The 21,874-nt window shown below is 43.5% G+C and overlaps 1 protein-coding gene across 3 annotated transcripts in view; it reads left to right on the top strand.

Annotated features, from left to right (window-relative positions):
- Nucleotides 1-21,874, top strand: part of znf438 (zinc finger protein 438) — a 54,643-nt gene that overhangs the window by 15,550 nt on the left and 17,219 nt on the right. For 2 of the 3 annotated variants that reach the window (XR_014893816.1, XM_085286255.1), the window contains exons 2-3: nt 11,622-11,707; nt 15,273-15,362. The gene's annotated coding sequence lies outside the window, so the exon portion shown is untranslated. Of the gene's footprint in view, nt 1-11,621; nt 11,708-15,272; nt 15,363-16,257; nt 20,352-21,874 lie in introns of those variants that run through there. The other variant, XR_014893817.1, reaches the window with a different exon arrangement.

A 21,874-nucleotide genomic window follows, 5' to 3' on the forward strand; every position in this document is an offset into this window, starting at 1 on the left:
CAGTGTCTCTAAGGATTTTGAACTCTCTGGTTTAGCTGCAGTTAGTTTAGTTTAGTTGGGTTTTTTTGGGGTTTTTTGAGCAAGGGGGGGTTGGAGTGCTGAGTCACCAGCTAACGCAGACCTTCCCAAAGTGTGGGGCCCGCCCCCTAGGGGGGGCGCAGAGCCATTGCAGGGGGGGCGGAATGAAAAGGGGGAGAAAAAACAAAACGCTTGGACACTGCTAGCACGGGGCGGCCACAGAAACGCAAAGCAGGAGATGAAGCATCAGTGAATATGTTTCCAAACCAACTTCATTCTAAACCAAAGACTAGAAAATATAGTGAAGCCAATCTTCCCTTTGGTTTCACCTGCACAAGTGCCGAGGTAGGTCTCCCCTGCAGAATTGGTTTTCGCTGGGCTCTTCAAATCACGGACAAACAGTATCCCACATTCTTGATTTTTAGTTCACAAACACTCGTTGTAATGACTAACTACTCCTGACATTTTGGAGATTTTAGCTCTTTATACAGTAAAGTTACAGCGGGATATAAATAACATCAGGCTGATCCTGCCGCGATTTGTTCCCCCCGTCTAAATCACGGACAAACAGGATCCCACAGCTGTTTATGTTTTTAAACCCATTTTGCACAGAGAGGCATGTTTTGAAAAGTGTATTGATAGCAATGTTGAATATTATTACACAGGAAAAAAAACCAACTACATGTAAAATAATCACACCGTGACGCCTCTGCCTTTCTAAATAGAAGAACAGTAGCTGCGTGTGTATGTAAGCCTGTAAAAACCGAAGATAGTCAGATTAACAGTATTTTGTCTCTATCTGCCATTCTGCAATTCATCTCATGTAAACAATAACGTGGCGCACAGCGTGACGTGGAAGGCACATACCTTTGACGTTGTGTGACGAACTCTGTATTCCTCGTCCACAGGTAAACACAAAAAAGGAGTTTTAAAAAATCTCAGTTTTCGGTGATTCGAAACGCCGTTTACGTGTGGACGAAACAGCTGCGTTTTCAAAGATACTCGTGTAGGTGCGGACGTAGTGTAAAAAAGTTAGTAGTTTATTTTCTTACTACCTGTAATTTATTGCAGATTACTTGTATTTGCTTAATTGTTTACTAAATGTTTGAGGTGTGAAATAAACCGAAATATCCGAACATATCTGACAAATGAAATACTAAAATTTCATTCACTAAAACTGAAGCATGAGCTTCTTGGGCAGGCTGTACCGCGCAGCATGCTGTTTTTATTATGAGATTGTTCGATCAAAAGGCTCAAAGGCATCAGCAGCACAGAGTGTGCACAGTTCAAGATGAGACTTAACGGAGGTGAGTCCAGCAGATGGCTACCTTCCTGTACAGTTTTGATGAAAAGGGAAATTGGCTATTGAGACCATAACAAATTTTTGTACCTGACCCTAAACATGCTTATTTTGTCACTGATCTTGGTAATTTTAACATGGCCTGCGTTATACTTCACGTGTCTCTCTAGTCTGCTAGAGTCCGCTTGGGTCCATTTTTGGGTCCAAGTGTTGTTAATTCTGTCATCAGACTGTGTCAACGAGGATTCATGTGGATGTCCACGTCCGTGCCAGTTTGTTTCGAACGCAGACGCTCATCCACAGACACTTTATATTACAATGAACCAACTGCGCATGCACCCCAGGCGGTGGACTTCAAAAAGACCTCAAAGAAGTGGAACAGGAACGACTTTCAGTCCATCGGGCTTCCAACTCCCCAAAACCCATTGATTCACATTTGAAGACACCCTCAAGTGGGTATTTGATTAACTACAGTATTGGCTTTACTTTCCTGTTCTGGAAGTTACTGCTTGGTACACTGCTATGTACAGTTTTTCTCCTTCAAACTATTTGTTTCCCGGTCCTGAGGTTTTCCTACTTGAACTGGGACAGAATTGCATATATGTGTTATGTTTCAAAATGTTAAATCTTTATTACTTTGTGAATGTCTTTACTTTTTTCTTGCACCATCAGCAAGTCTGTGATTCCAAGAAAAATATCTTGAGATCTACTGAATACTGTGAATGTACTGTAGGTGTATAAGCAGTTGGATGTAGAATAATTGGGCAAGCAACTGAAAAAAATGGCTAATTTAATAATAATACCCAATAATTACTGGTGATGGCATTATTAATGAGAGGCTTTAATGAGAGTACAGCCATTTTTCACTATGTTCTGACATTTTATGGACACAACAAATGACTGATTCATCTTTAAAAGTAATCAATAATGTTGCTGCTTGGGGCAGATTTCTAGTCTGACCATTATTTGAAATCGCAGCTTGTTAACTGTGAAAATCAAACAAGACAGTGATTGCTTGAAAAACAAATTTCTGCTCATAAAGGCATTTAGCTCTCCTCATCCTCACTTTAAGCCTGTAAGTCTCAACTGTGGGTCAACAAAAATTCAGATTGGATGGTTTTTTAGTATTAATAATTCATAAAAATTGGAAAGTGGGGCATGTCAGAAAAAGTTAGAGACCTATTGCTACCAGCCACTAGCAGCTAGATTTCTAGTGATTGTTTGCAGCTTACAAAAGGTTTAAAAGAACAAGTGGGTGGAGCTATAGCATGGGTATGTCTGCTTGAGGTGCCCGTCCATGAGATCTTTAATTCCCAGTAGAGCTTCGATTGCAATCTGAGGGAGTCCAAAATCGTTAGTGCCTGTAAACCCAGATCCAGGTGATGAACACCAGAAAGGATCTGTCAGGCTGACGGAGGGGTCTTATTGGACTTGGTTAGCCTGTGGGACCCTAGAGGTAGCTGACAGATGCTGGGAGAGGTACCAGGTCAGATACCGGAAGGCCCACTCCCCTGGGATTAGTTTAAGACCACGGATCAACACTTTTGTCAACCTCAAAATGATTCTTGCAAATTGTCAGAGGGGGAAGCAGTGCTCTACTTATACACGATACAGTGGGAATGCTGTTGACCTCAACTGATGCTACGGTCAAGTGATGGAAGGAACACTTTAAGGATCTCCTCAATCCCACTGTCATGCTTTCCATAATGAAAACAGAGTTTGGGGGTGAGGCCACTGATATAGTTTATAGGGTTGTCACGATACTAGAATTTCAAAGTTGATACGGAGACCCAAGAAAATACTCTATACAGCTGGGAGGATTTTGACCAAGTTTAAAAAAATTTACGTGTTGATTTTCAACTTATTTTCCCAATTATAAGTTAAATTTAACCAAAAAATTCTCGCTATCATGTATTTCCTGAGTTCCTATGGGCACTTGGTCTTGTTTGATGCCACTTGTGGGTCAGAGGACAGTGCAGGAATAGGTCTCTTACTGCAGGTTTTATTGGATGATAAATGCTCTCTGCTCAGGGCACAAAGCAAACCTCTGTTTCCTGAGCTGTCTTGTACAATTTGTGCTGAGCTCAGTGTAGTGCCAGAACATTTCCACTTATGTTTCACCTCGGTCTACACAAGTATACTGTGCTGAAAGATACACCAGGTCAAACCAGTGATGGGGAAGTTGAAGCAGAGCCTATGTTGAGCTTTTTTTTTTATTTTTCCAGTGCTTTTCTTGTATTATGTTTGAGCCCCTCATCAGCCTTGTGATCACTGATGTAGGCAGCAGAGATCTGGCTAAGAAGGCACAAGTGAAACTTTTCAGGTCCTTAAAAAGTCCTTCTGTGAAATGGCTTCATTTAGATCTGCGGAAATGAAGTTTACACTTTCAGGTAACAGTATGAATTTGCCACCAAACCTAAATCACTTCCTCTTCTCCTTCCTCTCGGTCTGGAAGGGGTTACTCTCCATGTTTCCTGTCTTAATTCCCAGAGCTCCGGCTACGTTCTGATTGCTTTCTTGATGTTAAACATTCCCAGGCTCTTATAACCCTCTAGCTTGCCTCCTCCATCCAAGAGCCGTCCCAGGTGTACGAGTGGGCGAACCTCCTGTTTTTAAGGATAAAATCTCCCCCTTTTTTTCTTCTTTTTTTTTTTTCTTTACTCGGGGTTGGAGATACTAGAGGGGACTGGCGGGGCAGGGAGCTGTGCGATGGGAAAGAATTCTTTCCCTGCATACCATTTAGCTGCTGTAAGGCTGTGGGAAAGCATGTTTTCCCAACCATGCTTCTAGGCAGCTTGTTACGAAAGAAGTCCAAAAGGTTTCGATTGTACAGCTCATAGAGTCGACTGGTATTTTCTGAACATCACGGTTAACATGTGCTTCTCTTTTAAACTTCATCTCTTTATTCTTCCTTACGCGATTCCTTCCCACTCCCTTTCCCCTGGAGACACCTGATCGACGGCTGAGTTATGTTATCTGGCCTGAGTCAGCGCGGCCTTCGCATCAGTCATAAAACAAAACGGGATCCAGATTGCGCTAACATGCCTGGGTAGAGGCTGCAGTGTAGATGTGACCCAGGAGCAACAGTCCAAGCTGGACTATATTTAGCTCGGCGATGCTCCGGCTAATTGCCCTCCCAGGCCTAATCATTTCCAGGCTCTGCAGCTCACAAATGACTGGAGGGGAGGCCAAACACCCACTAACCTCATGTTAAAGGGATGTCAACATCAATGGGGGATGTCGGAGCGCTCCGCAGACAAGACAGATTAGCACAATATTCTTCCTTCTCATGCGCTATTAAGATGTTCTCTAAGCGGATTGGATTGAAGAGTCCAGCATTACTGTCTGCTGCAGTGTATTAATTGAATCTGTTTTCCTGCCTCTGTATCAGTAATGTGACGACTCTTGGCAGCATCCTCTGAAAGCGACACTGCGAGCCCGTCTTCATTTCATCCTCGCTATTGAGGCCCGCTAAATCCCTCCGCTGCCGCCTCCTACAGCCAGCTTAGCTGCTTCCCCAAATGAGGAATGCGCCGGTGCCCCCGCCCCGCTTGCCTCTCCTCTGCTGCGATGTGGCGTTGGTGGAAAAGTTTACTTTTCTGCGATTTGTTCTCACCACCAGCCCTCTCCCCCGATTCGCGAGTTTCCGTCCTTGTCGAGTTGCGCTGCTTCCTGTGCGGTTCCTGTCCCAGAGACGTGCCCCGTGTTTCACCCGGGCACATGATGGCCTGGGTCAGGGGGGTGAGGGCTCTGTGCTGAGGGAGTGGGAAGATGACACAGTTTGGGTTGCCTCTCGGCCTGGTAATCGGCTCTAAGCTTCCTTCCTGGTCCAATTCCCAACGGCATGCTGGGAGATGGTGGTTTTCCAAGGCTGTCTCCATTATGCACACCTGGAGGTAGACCAGGTAGCGTGCCAGTAATGAAAATGTCACATAATTCAGTGAGCTGTTGATGGAAAGGAGAGGTGACAAAGTCACTGGCAGCACAGGAGTTGGATGCTGTGACCTCGCTGAGCAACTCTGGGATTTTAGAGTGTATGTTTCACAGTGATGGTGGTCATCCTCACAGTTTTACAGCTACAACGATGCAAATCATATGACGCTTATAGTGCCTCAGTGTCTTATCTAAGATGGCCTTCTTTATTTTCTGAAATACACTGTTACAGTGGTGAATTCAGAGTTTCAGACAGCTTCTCTATGCTTATCTCTGCCAAGGAGGTTTTTTTGGTGTTTTTTGCTGACATTCTATTCGCAAACAAGTAGCTGGAAAAGTTTCAGATATACTGTGATCAAATTTTGTAGGGGTGTAGAGTGGGGTCATGTTAACAATCCAGTAAAGTCAGGCTTACAATCCACCAAGGCCTTGAAGGTCAACTCAATGATTTGTTGGTTGAAAATGGACTAAAAGCCTAGAAACGTGATTCTTACATGTGCCCTCACATATAGAAAGCCCTGTATAAGAATGCTAAACCTAAAATTGTGTCCTAGACACACAGGGACAAGACCTAAAACAGCTGGTTTCATACAGTGGATGAACTAAGGCCCGGCATGAGATAAATATTAATTAGTTTGAACTGTTGTGCAAAGCTGCTCTTTTAAAGACCAAGAGTAAAATTAGTGAGCATGACTTGCTAAAAGTGAGACTTTCTTTGTTGTTGCCGTGCAGTTTAGTTTTATTATGTTGTCTCCTGGATGCTGTCACAGCTTCCTGGCAGCGCAGGACTATCATCACCTTCGATGAAAGATTTTGGCACGGGAGTCGTCATTGTCCTCCTCCTTATTTTCATCTGCAATAAGAGGTGAACCGCACACGTTCGGTTATGCCATCTTTAGTATTTCATCTGCCTCTAAATCAAACACACTCACTTCCCTCTGTAGGAGGCGAACACTGAAATGAGCAGCGTGAAATCTGTAAACAAAGCGGCTCATGCCAAAGAGATTTAATGTAGTGATAGTGACAGCTCTGCTAGGATTATCTGGCTGGATGATATTTTTGAAAAACAAAATACTGAGTGTGGATTAACCAAGCTTTCAATGCTATTTGTTCCCCACAAAGTCAAACCCACAGAAAGTAAAATGATGGAATATTTCCTTAAATCAAAAAGCAGCAGTGTGATACTTTTCAGGTGACTGGAGCAACGGCGTTGTTAGAATAAAACAACACAACTGTTTTAGTTTTCCATTTAGGCAGAAGAGGGAGAAATCCGAGCTTGGCGCCTCAATGAAAGCTCATATGTGGCCGACTGTAGGCTGGTCTGTCCGAGGTGAAAGAAGCAGCGAAGGATGGAGAGCGAGCGAGCGAGTGAACTGAGTTTGTCAGCTTTTTAAACCTTGAAATTGATTCTTCTTCTGGGTTCTTTTATTCTAATGACAGGCTAATCCCCCTCTGCTGTTTCCTTCTGTTATAAATAGAGCCTCTTATTTCCCTGCTCCGCCGTGCGCCGCTTCTGAAAATTAGCACTCATGATGAGTCTGCGCTCTCAGCAATCAATTTGCCACAGTAAGTCCTTCCAAAAAGGTTACCTGTGGCAACTGAGCCCCAGTCACGTTAACTTTGAATTTGCCGCTCCTGCCAATTTTGATTCAGCTAATTAAATAAATGGCTCCGTCTGGAGAGTCAGCTGAATGAAATGTCAAAATATTGATGTCGAACGCTGACGTGATTTCAGGGTGCTTGTCATAAGGAGAGGAGGAGCGTGGCTGGTAGAGGGGGGGTGTCAGCCTCAGGGCTACTGTAATCCTATTAGTAGAGATCTGCTTATTTATGAGGCTGTAAGTTATTCTTGCTCAGCGTGGGCTATCCATCACAGTTTGGTTGTCTTATTCTGGCCTGCTACAGTCACACAGCTAAGAAGTGTAATAGCAGAGTATGTGATTATCAGATGGAGCTCTGTTATCTAGTCACTCACATCATGACGCTGGGGTAAACTGCTCAGAGTTAGCCCACCAGGCCTCTTTCTGGCCGAGTCAAGGAATGTTTCTTTTTCTCTGCTCACGTTTCCTCCGCCTGCTTCCTTCTGACTTCACCTCTCACCTGCCGCCTCCTGCTCCCGCTAACAGGCTCAGAATGCCTAAAATTAAATACTTCACGCTTCATACAGTGTGTCTGACCGTGTCTAAAAGCAAAAGTGTTTATAGCTGTTCTGAATGTCCAAAGTTGAAAGTGGTGCAGAGAGCATGCCATCATCCTCCAGGCAGCATCCCACTGCCTCCTAAGTCTCTTTCCAAGAGCTCCTGTCTTTTTGTGTGCTTGATGCAGTGAGTCACAGAGATGGAAATAAAGGAGCCGGTGTGCTCTTCAAAAAACAGAAGGCTGTCGGCAGGTCGGACGGCATCTGAACCTTCCTTCCTCCACACCTCTTGCTACGTGGTGTCCGAACATTTCTGCAGCTTTCTGCAGCACTCTCAGCTCGCAGCACTGCACGTGGCTGTTCAGTTTTCATGTTTACAACCACGGGCATCACCACAAGTGGCTTCCGTGCGAAGCCGTGTGAAAACGTGTGTCATTATCCCCACAGTTACACAATTATCCCTTATCGCCTCTCCACGACATCCGCAATGCCACCCCGCCTTCGAGTGCCACCATTTGAGAAAAAAAGGTGCAAAATGTTTCTGTCTGACGGTCAGAGGCACGTCATATAAACTAGTTGTTTTCAAGCACACTTTGAGCCCGAGGGTTCACACTCGTATGCAGCTGTTGGTGGAGTAGCAAAGAGCAGTATAGTGCACACAGTGCCATCCAGATCCTACTGTGCCTGCCAATCAAATACATAAAGTTTATATTTAATTGAAAAGGTTTATGAAATGAAATACTTGGTATGCAGTGAGTCTACATATAGCATTAACTGCCCACAAAAAAAGAAGCTAATTATGATAGAGTAAATTCTTCTCGTATATTATTGGATAGAAGTTTACAGCCTTTAAACTCATGGCTCTGTCACTGCAATTTAAATCTTTTTCAGACATCCCCAGTTTTTACCAGGATGACCCTGCAGGAAACATACCCGTCACAGGACTTCCATAACATGTTGGCGCTATAAACTGGCTCTTTGGGTGACTGTTTCTGTTATTTATTCTCATTTTGTGTTTGTTTTAAGGCACAAGCAGGGGAAAAACCTGTGAGCACAGTCTAGGATCTGAATTTAAACTATAAACCTAACTATGTATTTCAGTTATTCAGTTGTAACCAGGTATGCTTTATTTCATCATCTAATGAAGACCAAGAGCTTCCTGTGGACGTTTCAGAATCTACATAGTCTAATTTGTGATAAATGAGATTTGCAGATGATTATTTTCTTTATTTTTTCTGTCACATTTGACAAGACGCACCCATTTGCCGCTTTTGATAACTGGGACCCCCTGCTGATAATAACTTTTCTATTCTACTATGAACTACATCCAGTGGACCTGGAAAGGAAATGCAAATTCACAGCACCTTATTGAGCACATTTGGGTGTTTGTGTTGGCGACTCGGGCAGGTCTGTGGTGAGTCTGGCACGCTGTGGGGTCTCTGGGTTGCTCTGATAGCGCGTGTTCCTTTGAGGCCCCAGCATGCTGCGGATAACGACACCGGCCTCATCCAGAGTCTGATCTCAGGCCAGCTCGGAAGGAGCCAATATTTCAGGCTGCCAGGACCCGAGCATAATAAAGATACACCCACGGTTGATTGGTTGAGCACATGATCAGACGTGTAACATGGGTTTAGATAGCTGATAGTGCCGGTCCTCACTGCTCTGGTTCTTCGCTGGCACACGACGGCGCCGCCTGGATGCACCTTCAGAGGATGAGCCCACCCTTCTCGTCTCTCCTTGATCTCCTCTCGCTGTGCCTCTCTGTTCTTTCTGTGCCGCTCTTTCCCCCCCGAAACAGTCTTTCTTCTCAGCCTTCTCCCCTCCCAGTCTCTCATCAGATCCACAGGGCCAGATTTTTATCGCTTTTCTGCGAGTCCTGCGAGGGGAACCTTGAGGGTCTCAGTGGGATCAATTTAAAAGGGAAGCACTTGTCTCTCCTCCTCTCCTTGGCCCTCTCGGCTGATTGGGTCCGCTCGCCAGGAACTTGCAGGCTTTTGATCTCAACCACCCCCGTCATCACCCCCACCGCTGCTCAAAGTTTTTGTCAGAGCTTGGCTCTATGGGAGAGGGGAAAAAAATTTTTGTTCTACTTTCTGAGAAATGCTGGCCCCATCCTCTTTCTCTGCACCTGTGAGAGACCGAGTAACATTTTGTAAACCCACGGGGTGGTACTAACAATCTATGGTTTGACTGACTTCTCTTTGAAGATGTGAGAGTGATCCATCTCTTCAGGTGGAGGTACACCTAAGAGGACCCGTAGTCCTCGAGCAGCTCGCTCAAACAACCTGTGAGAAGTTGCTGGGAGCTGCGATGCATTATTCACAGGGTGTTACAAAGAGAAGGGTACAAGGCGATGCCCGCGAGTGATCCCATGCTGAGCTGCACTGAAGTCGCTCCCCTCTTTGTAGGACATGAAGGAACATTGACCCCACAGCATGGGGACTACCTTGGATTACAATAAACATCCAGGGAGCGCTGTGTCTGGGGTTTTTGATAAAAGGGAATTACTTTATTAGAGCTTGGGTCTTACTTTTAGAATTTCTTATTGTTTTTCTCAAATTTTATTCGATTCAGTTAATGGTGGTGGAGCAAGAAGCAGAAACGTCAGGTTAGGTTACTATACCACTTGTCACAGGATAGGTTCTGATTAAGATTTCGATTTGATCAATTCCAGATACGGCTTTTTCAGTCCTTTAAGGAAACGTTCTCTGATTCCCAGTTAAAAGTAAAAAACTGTATCCAAAAAGCTCATTCCAAAACCTGTAATGAAGGCCAGTGTCAGTTATATTAACAGAAATAATGCTCAGATATGTGACAGCAATAATGAAGTGTAGCATCATTGTGATATGGTGCTGTTACAGCTGGCTTTTTGTAGTCCTCCATATGATTATGTAAGTTTGTTGTGTAATGTAAGTGGTTTGCTGAGAGAAGGGCAGCGTGAACTCTCAGTGTGTTTTTTGGATAGAAGCCAGGCCTCGTCACCCTCCTCCTCATCCACCTCCTCCTCTGTCTCCTGCCAGGTCACCGAGGGTCAAACCAGAGTTTTTCTTGTCCTACCTCGCTGACCTCTCTCTCCTCTTGGGAAACCTCGAGTTACATCTCAGAATTAAAATTCCTGGTAAATTTAGCCAAACCAGGCCACAAGCCTCTTTTGCACGTTTGTTTTTCCAGGCCGTATCGCACGAGCGTCACCTTATTCCTCGCCAAACTGAGTTTCTCAGCGGCTGAGAAGACGGGCCCGAAAGTTCGAAGCAACGTGGTTTGTGAGCGTATCTCACTGTTCAGCGCCCCTTCTTTCCAGGGCTCTTGGGTCCCTGGGTGATGACATCATCGGCGTACTTGTGCACTAATTGAGGTTTAATGCTAGAGTAAAGCGAGTAGGGCTGTAATTTTCCCGCCCTGGCCTGGAATAGAGACGAAAGCTTTTCATGTGGTCGGGGCTAATTCAGGCTGCAGTGCTGCAGCTGCGGGACACCTCACACTTTTGTCCTCCTCTTTCTGCCTAGAGATTAGAAAAATATGGAAAGCAATATGACGGGCTTGGCAATGCCCAGGTTTAGACATACAGAGGAGCTCATATGAGGAGGCACCGCCTCATAGGTAGGTGCATTTAGGTGTAGTTGAGTTGGGGCACACTCGTGTCTAAAAATTGGACTTTTAAATCAAAGTTAAGGTAGTAGGTTTTCCACAACTTTTTAAAATTAGGCTGGGAAGAAACACTGCATCGATGAACTACAGTCACCCCTAATGATAAACAACACAACACCGCATGTTTTATACAGGCTGTCATTACAATCGTATGTACACAAAGCCTAGGTGTAATGGTGTTCATCCTCCCATCTAGGCAAACACAAATACACATGCACACCGACACAAACACAGAACTCAACTTGCTCTTTATCCTATCCGCCATATCAGGGGCTGTATAAACATCAGGTCTGTTTGAAGTAGAAGGCCTTAATCAAGTGTAATCACCGGCATCACTTGCTGGTTACGGGGCTGAGAGGGGACGGGCAGAGAAGGAGGGCAAGACCTGCAGAGACACCTGAAAGCAGCAGGATAGACCAGAGCCGGTGTAATGATCCATATGACAGCAACAGATAACTGCTAACACCAAAACAACTATCATGTAAATCTCTTTGCTTTTACGTATTAAGCTTCTAAGCTGTAATGTCTGTGGACATAAATGAGAAATGTTTAAATCTTGACTTGTGCTGCTTTTCTTTCCTCTAGGTGGCGCACGTTGGTGGCATGTATAGAACTGGTTGGATAATCCCCCCCCTTCTGCAACCTGCAAATTTAAGCGTGCAAGAAAATTTGTAAGTTCCAAAATACTTTGATCACGTAGAGCAAACCACTCCTTAACATATTGTTTCGTGGATGACAGCGGTTGATTTCACAGTAAGAAGCTTCTGCATTTTTATTTCAAGGAAAAGTTGTTCAGACTTATTGCATATTTGAACTGGAACTTCAACACAACACAGAGTTTGACATTGAAATTTCTTCTATTTATCAAAAAGTTGGCAACATTTTTCACCTTCTCACCAAGGTTCTTGTCGATGGCTCGTACCTCTGTCCGGCCTCGTGCAGGTCTACAGTCCTGTCATGTCCTTTGTCAGCTCTTTGGTCTTGCCCATGGTGGCTGGAATGGAAGAAGTTTTTTCTGTGGACAGGTGTGGTTTATACCCAAAGTTCAGATCAGATCTATTTGTAAGTGGTTGATTGGTTGATTGACTGTATAGACTAAGAACCTTCATAGTGTAGTGGTTTATACATTTGTCTAATGAGCAAGAAATCCACGCTTCAATTCCCGATGCTACTCCTCGAGGGGCGGTGACCCCCATCAGAGATCAGTCGCTGCTGAAGTGGCTCTACTAAAGCATGTGGACTGGAACGAGCAAGAGACCGACCCACTAACCTACCCACCTGCTGAACAACAGTCACCACAGTAGGCTGTATACACGGACAGACAAAGAGCTTATTGCATGATTTTGTCGGCCTGTTTTCTGATACATCGGTATTGGCATTTATATCAGACAAGAAAGGTAAAGAAGAGATGGGAGGAACCGCGCTGTGAGGGTTGTGTAGTAGGTCCATCATGACCAACACCCAGCTGATCCAAGCAGAGTCGGGCAGAGTGTAAATGAGTAATCTGTGACTTGTTGTGACAAGATTACTTTTAAACTGCAGCTTCATTTTATCTTAATTTCAAAATTAGTCGAAATGTGAAGATTACAGTTGTCGTCTGCTGAACGTGGTCCTAATACTCCTCCACAGACTATTTAGATTTCAAAACAACTTTGTTTAACTTCTTGTCTCCCTGATAAGAGAGCAAAAGCATCTCGTTTTCATTCAGCCATCTAAACACTCGAGTGAGAACTTCTCCACGATAAATCAGAAATGATGCACAGCAGTGCACCAACACTTCAACAGAAGCTTTTTGGCATGCGGAAGCTGAGCGGCCAGCCCTCGTATGGAGCACTTTTCTCAAGTGAGAATGGAAATAAGCAGTAGATGTCATTGCACATAGCATATCGGTGCCTCTGTAATGTACAGTGGCCCCGAGGTGCGATTTAGAAATGAAAGAATGTTTTGTGATTAACTCTCGGCACAGGCACGCACACATACACACACTGATTCCATTGTACCAGTCGGGTCTAACTGGCCTACGCCTGCGCCAAAGCCTGTTAACTCCAATCCAGAGCGTAGAGGCTGGTAATGAGCACTGTCAGAGCTGACATAACAACCTCCCGCTCTGGGCCTGAACGCTGGAGTCAGAGAGAGAGAGAGAGAGTGAGTGTGTCGGTCTGCGCCGGGCTGATCCTGATTCAGCTGCAGACTGATGGTCAGACCTCACCAGTCTAGTGTAATGTGTGCTAAAAAAAAAACCCCGTCTCCTTTAAATTCAGACTTTCTTTTCTACAAACTGTGACACATGGTGTGAGGTTAGACTTAAATGGCGTTAAAACTCAAAGTATGAAAGACTTTACTTTTAATTCCCCCATACCTGGAAAGAATTACACTCTGCTTTGAAGCTTATTACTTAAGCTTTTAGACCACCTAATCAGAAGGAATTAACTGTTCTTTGAGTGCAGCTGACTTTGAGTTGAAAATAAAGGGTCAGTGTGATATTTATATTCTAAAATATATATGAAGAAAATGCTAAAGATGCTTATTGTGTGCTTTACTCAAGCTTGCATAAACGTTTTCTCAGACGTGCCGTGAGTGCACTCTTGAGATATGAGGTGTTCTGTACTGTCTCGTATTTGTCCTCAAGGTTAGCATCCCGGCTCATTAGAATCAGCTTGTTTAGAGCGGATGACTCGCTGTGTTGTCTGATTCGAGTTGGGGCAGCAAGAAAACAAATGCAGCCCTCACGTTCCAGCATCGCGTGTCCTGGCCTCCTATTTCTCAATAATTTATCCAGACAACTAGAATGATTATTATATGAATATGCACTAAAAATTCCATTCTTGTGCTCTTTCTCTCCAAGTTTGTGCATGTCAGTGTGTAGAGAGTGCGAGCGAACACGGAGCTGTGTGTATGCAGCACTTTTCCGCCTGAAACAAAGGAGGTGTCAGAGCGAATTAGCCCCCCTACAACTGAACGCCCAGAGAGCTTAGAGATGCACCACAGGTTCTGCTGAGTCGCACATGAGCCGCGGTGTCTGCTCCCCTCCTCCTCCTTTTGCCCCACCCCTGCCCCATTCCCCCCCTCCGACTCCTGAGTTGCTCTAACAAGGTTGTTGGAGGAGGATAAGGCGTGTTAAATGAATAATTTACACAGAAGAGCGCTCCTTATTTATTTAATACGGCTGGATCTGACTGAGTGGGCAGCCTGCGTCCCCAACTGCTGAGACACTGTTGGCTAAACGAGCACTCGCTCAGCTTAATGGAGGGTCAAAGCGACAGGCGTTTAGAGCGAGCGAGGGGTTGCAAGAGAGAATTTGTTGATATAGTGTGTGTGCGTGCAAACTTCTGAAACAGGCCATGCAGAGCCATGCTAGGGTGTAAACCTTGTCACTCCTGTGCAGTCTGTTATCACACCAGTTTGCTCTTTAAATTTCTGATCAGCTACCACAATATTTCTCCAGATAATTAATGGAATACATTTATGCTTTTTCAACATTAAATTAAATCAATGGGATTTTAAATATTTCATGTATTTTTTTTTTAGTAGTTAAAATAAGTTAAAGTAATTAAAATAATTGCAATTTATAGATTAATTTTACTCAAGGTATTCTCACTAATTATTTTTATTGTCTCTAGATATAATAACTTTATTTTTTACACCATAATCACAGATTAGAAACAAGAAGGGTGATTGTTGTGTTTGTTTTAATGCTAATTAAAATATCTTAAAGCTAAAACAGTTTCAACCCTGCTAGTTAGCGTGCCAGTTAGATAGCATATTTAGAGTTATTGAGGCTATTGAGTCTCTCTAGCTAACTAGCTAGCTAGTTAAATTTGGCTACTATAACAAAAAAAAGTCAGCTTTTTGCTCCTCACATACTAGTACTACAGCAAAACTGAATTAGCTGTCTGCTAAGATGGGTTCTTTATTTTTGATGCAGAGTAATAATACAGTTTTGACCTTGCTAGTTAGCTTGACCGTTAGCATATTCTGAACTACTGTGTTATTAGGTGGGGTAATTATTATTATTAATTGTTGATTGGCTTATTTTTCTCATTTTATTTTATTTTTTTAAATAATTCTTTAAACTTTATTCTTTATTTCCTGTTATTTATTTTTTATCCCACATTATAATTTTGATCCCTTTGGGACTCCATAATCCACCACATCTGTGTCACCATTTACCAAAATTTTGTGATTGCTTTGACTTTGTCTATAAAAATGAGTGAAAGGGTTGATGTGTCTTCACAGGAGGAGTGCGGAGACTGGGGGGAGGGGACCACAACCTGGGCACCAACCAGAAAGTGAGCAGCTGAAAAGGAAGGAAAGATCATCCAATCGGTAAACACCTCAGGTCTACGTCAGTTGTTTTAAGATAAACTTTATTGACCCCATGCAGAGACATTGAAGTGCTACACCAGCACACAGCAAAACATTGTACCTGCTGCTTTCAGCCGATGACTTAAAAACACTAAGAAGTTAAGGAAAGTTTGAATTAAAAATTGGACTAGAGAATGAAATTATGTGATGGCTGTAGAGAGCAGGGTTTACTGTCATTATGTTAGGATTTTAAAACATTTTAGAGATGTCAGTCGTGTTCCATAATTAAAGATCGGCTCTCATTCTAGTAGCAGAGATGGATTAATCAGGGTATGGCAAAAATCCCTGAAAGACCTGGGTAGCTCTGGGTTTCCTCCTCCTCATCTTCCTGTGGACAGAGACGGTCTCACTCAGCAGAAGCATCACAGCACCACAGTTCTTGTGTGTGTGTGTGTGTGTGTGTGTGTGTGTGTGTGTGTGTGTGTGTGTGTGTGTGTGTGTGTGTGTGTGTGTGTGTGTGTGTGTGTGTGTGTGTGTGTGTCCATCCCAGGGGAATGAAATCCCCCAGCTCACACTGACCTCATTATAAAAATAGCTCGTCCATCCAGCCATCACATATCCCACATTTCCCCTCTCTTCCTCGGCCTCTTAGATACGTGGCAGTACTCCCTACCTTCCTCTTTCTCATCTCTTCATCAGTGTTTGAGGTGGACTTAACGTGAGATTAAAAGCTTATGCAAGTCCGTGTAACGCCAAGGTTTCCTTCCCCTGTCATTAGTTTTGTGTCCCTAATCTGGGGATGTCTTTTAATCATGCAACATCTCAGAGCAACATTAAAGATTGCGTATTACATAATCAGTTAACGCTGCTTCTTGGTAGGGTAGAGATTCCAAGCTGTTTCGACGTTTTTCCACAGACTTCCTGTCTTTTCTTTTACCTGGTCCACCGCCTGCCAGAAGAGAGGAATCCCTCCCACTGGAGTGAGCAGCGTCTGGTTAATTTAACAGCAGCATCAGTGATTATTACAGTCCGAGTTCGCCTTTGATCCTGCCAGACAGTATTTGTCTTAGTTGGGTTTTATAATCCAACAGAGACTCCTTAGCAGATGCTCGATTTATGGACTGTGAACAAAGACTGAGATAGACAGACAATTTCTGAAGACATCATACATGGAGATAAAGGCGATTTGACCATTCCTGCTGAGGTTTAGTAAAGCTCACAGTTAAACACAGTCACCAGTGGGAGATGTTTGTCAGCCACTGAGCCACTCTGCTGGAGCAGCTTAGGCTACTGCAGGAATAATCATTAGAGTGCAAATGATTACAAATCACTTTGTTCTACAGTTTGTTATTTTTTTTTTTAGAAACAGAGTTATAGTGTACTTAAACATTGCAAAATTACTGTTTCTCAGGAAACTAATTTCTGGTGCATTTAACACTTAAAGAGTGTGTGTAATAAAGAAATCAAACAGTTTAACAAACTTAGGAAATATGAACCTTATCCAGTAAGTCTTTTGTCACAAAGTCTGTCACTTTGAATCTGAATGCTAAGCTTTAAAACACGCAATCATAGGCCGCAGAATGAAATCTGAGCTGATGTTCGAGCGCAGTAGCTTTTTGCAGACAGAAAGATCTTCTTTTCTCCTCGTGGATCTCTGCCTGCTTTGAGTTTCGAGTAGTGTTGATAAAATAATGATTTTCCTTTTGAATTTTTAAAAACGCCTCATTCTGAGTATTTTGAAATCATTTCAGGTTTCAATTTTACATTAACTGTACGCCCATACATTCACGCTTTCTACACGCACACACACATTATCCACACAGCCTGAGTACAGAGGAGGAAATGGTTTATCTCAGAGGCTTTAAAAAAATGCAAAACCTCGACAAGTTCATGAAATGTCCATAAGAAAGTATAAAAACATTTTTATATCCCAGTTTTTTTATTCCATGCTATCAGAAATTCTGGAATAGTGTCTCTACAGAACATGATCCATAATGTTCTTGCAGGGGAGGGTGCTGCTGCCGATGATTGTGATTGATTAAGCAAACACACTGTCATTTCATAACAAAAGCACCCACAGCAAACACAAAGCCCAGTGTCTGGCACAAGCGCTGATAGCACACAAACAATTATCACATGCAGCGGAGCAATCTGAAAAATGACTGTGTGGGTTGCTGTATGCAGTTATGTGCCAACATAACAAGCATTAGGCTGATTAGAATTCCGACATCAAACTTCCTATAGAGTAAAGTTACCTCGGTTTTTTCCCCTTGCCTGTGTAGAAATGGACTGCAAAGGCTGCTTTGGCTTCTCAGTCTGTTGGACATAAAATCTTGGGCACAATTGCTGTTAGCAAAATCATGAACCTTTCTGTAAGAAGGAACTTTCAGTGGGAGTAAAGCTACTGACCAGAACTCCCATTCAAGATTCACCCATTGATCTGTCTCACCTTGGATTAGACGGTTTCATACAAAACAATAGTCACAAGTCAGCAATGCACATACTGTGTTTTAAAGGTCACTTAGAGATTTATTTAAGATCAGGTCCCTTTTATAAATGGTTCCATTTGGTTTCTGTTATATGCTAGTAGTTACTGTACGTAAAATAATATAATAGAAGTTTAAATTTTAAAGGATGCAGGTCAATTTGTTAGCTTTAATGTGGATAAAAAAACGAATTATCAGCCGAACAAAGAGGATAAACTGGAATTATTAGCATAAAGTGTGTTTGGCTAGCTAAAAGTATAAATGGTTACATTTGCCAGCTAAGCATCAAATAGTGGACCTGGCTAACAAGGTGAATGGATGAATTGTTACAACTTCTGGCTGCAAATGATGCAAAGGTGTGCCGCGAATGGTCCCTACAGACAAAGATTACCTGTTATATGTAGCAGTAACTAAAAGGCTGGATCCAGTTTATAATGAGCACATTTGAAAGTCACAGTTGTTGTTAGTAACAGCGTTCCTGAGCCCATGTGACGTGTTTGTTGAATCCCAAAGGTTGGGATGCAATGTTTTAAGTGATGCAATGAGGTACATTCATCACTTGTGTGAGTGTACTTGTTTGCGTTTACCTCTCCTTTGTAACATTACCTTCTTACCTACACATCCTGCAGCTTACCCCCCCCCCCCCACCAGAAAGACAATTCAACGTTAAATATGGAAAAGCTGCCTCACATTGACCTGTTTTTGTTTTAACTGTTGGATTCATCTGCATTTCTTTTGATCTCACACTGGGTCTCAAGGAGCAGGCGTCATTAAGAAGGTTCACACAACATTTTTTCTTCCTCTCAACATGGCCAAAGCTCCAGTATGTGAACCCTTCTCTGGCAGTGCCCTTTACTCCCCTGCAAGCCCCTTAAAGTCCTCTGCTTTGCTACGCTCCCTTTGCTTCAGTGCTTCAGTTGGGTTGAAAGCCAAAACCATTCTTGTCTGTCCTTCACCGCTAATCTGACGTGTTCGTGTGTTGTGTTGCCCTTGGGGTGGGTTACCTCCACCTCCACCCCCTCCATCTCATCTCTTCTCCTCCCCACCTTGCTGTTTATCCATCTCTGGGCTCTTCGCGTCCCTGAACCTGCTCTAATTAGCATCCCACACAACACTGTTTATTTACTCAGGTACTGGCAGAAGGGGAGGGAGGCGCGAATGAAAGGGAGAGTTGGAAAAAGGAAGGATGAGGCAGAGAAAGCTGGGAAGTGAGGGAGGGAAAGAGAGGGCTAGGAAACAGGAAGAGAGGGAGAAATGATTCAGAGAATCAAAGAGCTCTGAGACTCTCTCATACCGGATGCATGGCGTAATGATGGTTAGAGAGACGTGATGCAGAAAGTCAAAAGTGAGAGACAGAAATCTTTCCCGCCTCTCCACGCCTCCTCTCTGCCATTTCCAGTGTTTCATCTGAGATGCAGAGTGCCTAAAATTAGCAAGCTGGCAGCTTCCTTCCTTCCTCCCTTCCAGGGCCCCATTAAAGTTCTCCCATTGCGTCGAGTGATCATTAAGGTGGGTCTGGGAGTGCAGGTGTTTTCTTAGCACCCCAGTCAAGGCTGCAGTGGCATCACTTTTCTTCATCGGGGCCAGCGTGAGCAAAAACTCTATGCAGTCTTCATTTGCGGGAGTGTTTGAGCTTTCTCCTTGTGAGTAATGAACATCGCTCAGTCTGTCAGCAAGGATGGAGGAGCATATTAATAAACAATGGACAAAGGAGCAGCAGAGAATAGATAGAAGTGGACAGGCCTTGTTGTTTGAACATCTATGTGTTTGACAATCAGGCGGTTGTACAAATCTTGCGCTCAGTGTCTTGTTCTTTGGTCATGTTACCCTACCCCTTAATGCTCTGTGTCGTGCACCGTTATCCAGCTGCCAGTGAATATCTGTGAGATGTCAGGGCTCAGATTGCTGCTTAAATGGACTGGATTGTACATAATCTCACAAGATGGGTAGTCTTTCCTTTTAAAAAGAATTAGATAAAAAAAGAAAGCTCAAAGTTCAAAGCCTTCATGCTTTAACAAGTCTTTGCAGTCTGCCAGGCACTGGGTATGATTGTGGTGTTGCGAGGTCACCAGGTGAAGGTTAAAGGATTTGACACCCACTTCGCTGGACGTCTGTTTTTGCTTGTGCCCGATTCACTGTAAACCTACTTGACTGTGCAGCTTAGCGATTTTGAAATTTCAAACACTGCGGCCTCAGTTGCACCAGTTCCAGCTGGCTCTTTGTTGCATGACTAAAGCCGCTTTCACGCTACATCCCTGAACTTTTATTGGACTTACCCAACAGAGGTGCATGTGGCAACACAAATGTTCCACTGGACACTAAACAGTCTTTAACCAGCCGTCTCCTTAGTACAAAGACTGCGAGAATAGTTCAGCTTCGTGCACTTACCTGAGGATGCATTCAGGGTTTTTTAACCACTTTTCAAATCTTTTTTTCTTGAATGTTGCAGGTCAAATTTCTGGTGTCACAGAACAACAGTTTATGTAATTTCTATTTCAAACTAGACGACTCAGAGTAAGCAAAAGAGAGATCTGATGCCACAGCAGCCACCTAGGCGACCTTCTAGTACAGGGTGGGCCATTTATATGGATACACCATAATAACATGGGAATGGTTGGTAATATTAAAGTCCTGTTTGTGGCACATTAGTATATGTGAGGGGGCAAACTCCTCAAGATGGGTGGTGACCATGGTGGCCATTTAGAAGTCGGCCATCTTGGATACAACTTTTGTTTTTTTCAATAGGAAGAGGACCATGTGACACATCAAACTTATTGGTAATGTCACAAGAAAAACAATGGTGTGCTTGGTTTCAACATAACTTTATTCTTTCATGAGTTATTTACAAGTTTCTGACCACTTATAAAATGTGTTCAGTGTGCTGCCCATTGTGTTGGATTGTCAATGCAACCCTCTTCTCCCACTCTTCACACACTGAGGAGAAATATCAGCACAGGCATCCAGTATCCGTAGTTTCAGGTGCTGCACATCTCGTATCTTCACACCATAGACAATTGCCTTCAGATGACCCCAAAGATAAAAGTCTAAGGGGGTCAGATTGGGAGACCTTGGGGGCCATTCAACTGGCCCACGATGACCAAACCACTTTCCAGGAAACTGTTCATCTAGGAATGCTCGGACCTGGCACCCATAATGTGGTGGTGCACCATCTTGCTGGAAAAACTCAGGGAACGTGCCAGCTTCAGTGCATAAAGAGGGAAACACATCATCATGTAGCAATTTCAAATATCCAGTGGCCTTGAGGTTTCCATTGATGAAGAATGGACCCACTATCGTTGTACCCCATATACCACACCAAACCATCGCTTTTGTTGTTCCAACAGTCTTGGAGGGATCCATCCAATGTGGGTTAGCATCAGACCAATAGCGGTGGTTTTGTTTGTTAACTTCACCATTCACATAAAAGTTTGCCTCATCACTGAACAAAATCTTCTGCGTGAACTGAGAGTCCTGTTCCAATTTTTGTTTTGTCCATTCTGCAAATGATCTGGGTCATCCTCGTTGAGATGCTGCAGTAGCTGGAGTTTGTAAGGGTGCCATTTGTGAGTAGCTAATATCCGCCGAAGGGATGTTCAACTAATGCCACTCTCCAGTGACATGCGAGTGGCGCTGTGGGCTCTTGCTGAATGAAGCTAGGACAGCCACTGATGTTTCTTCATTAGTGGCAGTTTTCTTGCGTCCACATTTTGGCAAATCCAACACTGAACCAGTTTCACAAAACTTAGCAAGCAGTTTGCTAACTGTAGCATGGGAGATGGGTGGTCTCGTAGGGTGTCTTGCATTGAAATCTGCTGCAATGACCCGGTTACTGCGTTCACCAGATATCAACACAATTTCAATCTGCTCCTCACGTGTTAACCTCTTCGACATGTCAATGGCTGTGAACAAAGAGAAACTTGTAAATAACTCATGAAAGAATAAAGTTACATTGAAACCAAGCACACCATTGTTTTTCTTGTGACATTACCAATAAGTTTGATGTGTCACATGGCCCTCTTCCTATTGAAAAAACAAAAGTTGTATCCA

The sequence above is a fragment of the Mchenga conophoros genome, linkage group LG9, assembly GCF_057382185.1.
Source record: "Mchenga conophoros isolate Kocher_MC1m ecotype Shallow Benthic linkage group LG9, M_conophoros_male_GT1.1, whole genome shotgun sequence".
NCBI classification, from domain to species: domain Eukaryota; kingdom Metazoa; phylum Chordata; class Actinopteri; order Cichliformes; family Cichlidae; genus Mchenga; species Mchenga conophoros.